We start from the raw sequence: 2,036 nt of genomic DNA, 5'->3' as shown, positions 1-2,036 counted from the left end.
CTATTTAATGTTGTCTGGACGTCTGGATCCTACTGCCTCAGTACTATTTCCCAGAAAAGCCTGAATAGTCCCTATTTACTTTACCTCACTACCCGACTTTTCTTATACCGACTATTTTGTCACTAAGAGGGTATTTAATTCAGGCCTGAGAAGGGACGTTACTTACTGCTTTGACCTGGGGTGCGGGGACACTTCTGATTATTTCCGGATCATTTTTAATCCAACTTTGGGTTTTTGTTTGCGCTTAATCGAGGTTGTCGATAAAGTTTTTAACAAAGGCTAATTGAAACTTAGTCCGTCATTTCACTCTAGGACTAGCGTGATAGTCCGTTTTCTATGTCTATAGCACGGATGCGTGCGCATACCGGCAGGGGCAGACTCTTCCTGCTTTCCCGCCATGGCTGCTACTATTTAAACGCGAATACTTGCTTTCACCTTGACTCCGGGCTCGGCGGTCATATGTAGGTGAATTTGCCTGGCTGAGGACTTGGACGATGTAAGTACCACTGTGAAACGATCCTTGGGTCTCCTTTGAAACGGAACTTTGATATTTAATGGGTTAACGGACTATAGGAGTTTGACATTTACCCCTTTGTCTGTCTCCACCACAGTTGTTCTGTAGTCCCGCCACCCGTCCGTTTGCCCAAGGAGCACTTCCTCATCTTCATTTACGTAAGCCTCATTTAAAACAATTTTTTGTTGTTTTGTTTCCGTCTTTCAAATTATGCCGAAGTATTGGGGATTATGCATTGCCCCCTTTTAAACGACATATATTTGCATGTGCCAAAAATTTTTAAATGAGATCACTGCATAGTCAATAAGTAATTTTTACATACCCAGACTCTTGAGCGAATCGCTCAAATGCTTGTTTGCTCCTAATTGGTTGCAGACGTGTCTGGATGATCGAAAAGAAACTGAGTTCTTGTCCGCACGGACTGCCCCGTGTTATATTGTGAGTCAAGTAAAAACATAGGGACAATATGAATGAGTGTTTGTCTGATACTTGATCTTGTTTTCTGATATACACAGTATACTTAATATCTGTATGTGGATTCTAATGTACATACATTTTTTACAGACAGACGAGGTTGCCCTCGAATTAGCGGAAGACCCCTGATGTAACCGTGAGTGTATCGGTTCAATCACACCTGAGGTTTGGATAAGCCTTAGCGTGCTTATACCGCCAAGGTGTTTTTTCTCATGATTAGGTCCTGATGAAAGCTTGGTGAAACACAACAATAAGCTGAAACATGTTGAGCATTTGATCATAAGCAGGATTGACCTGACCAATTTAAAGTTCAGGAATTGATATCCACCACCTTTTTAATTTGTTCATATGACGCCATCATTAAAATTTTCTGGCTGACGCCATATGACTTTTAACTCACTCTTGATTTATCACACACTACACTTTCTAATCTGAATACAGCTGCTCCGCTATACTAAAGGCGTCGAAGCACACCAGAGGCGCACAAGGCACCACTGGCAAAACCCCATGATGAAGCATGTCACCAACTATGTTGGTGAGTGAGGGTTTTATTTTAATATCAGATTGATTTCGTCTCACTAACACTCATAGCTTTATTTTAGAGTCCAACCAGCCGGTTGTACCTCTTTCTATATACACTCTTACGTTGTTTTTTGTACTTAACTCGGGGGAATAAGAGTGTAACTCTACCCTCTCTCTCTTGTTGTTCCTAATTAGATTCCTCCCTCGCCGACCCTCTATCTTTGCTGTTTCCTTCCTCCAAGGCGTGTGTTCCTGCAGCAGTCTGCGTGTTTTATTCCTGTACAGAGCGGAAATGACCAAGCTGATCCCACACACCCTGACCCAGACCAGCTGAGTTTATCTCTATTCCTTGCTATTCTCTTTATTTAGAAACTCGTGGGTTAAGCAACAGTGATGAACACACCACCCACATATACGGTCATTTACAGTACAAATACTCTGAGCCCAGATTGCCTCCCATATGGTCTAGCGGTTAGGATTCCTGGTTTTCACCCAGGCGGCCCGGGTTCAACTCCCGGTATGGGAA

General features: G+C 42.8%; 1 non-coding gene across 1 annotated transcript; it reads left to right on the top strand.

The window, feature by feature from the left end:
* Positions 1–1,964: 1,964 nt before the first annotated feature.
* Positions 1,965–2,036, top strand: TRNAE-UUC (transfer RNA glutamic acid (anticodon UUC)). Its single transcript has one exon. It is a non-coding gene; the product is annotated as a tRNA-Glu (tRNA).

This window comes from Triturus cristatus, chromosome 4_1, assembly GCF_964204655.1.
Source record: "Triturus cristatus chromosome 4_1, aTriCri1.1, whole genome shotgun sequence".
NCBI classification, from domain to species: Eukaryota; Metazoa; Chordata; class Amphibia; order Caudata; family Salamandridae; genus Triturus; species Triturus cristatus.
This window is presented reverse-complemented; position numbering and strand designations above follow the sequence as displayed.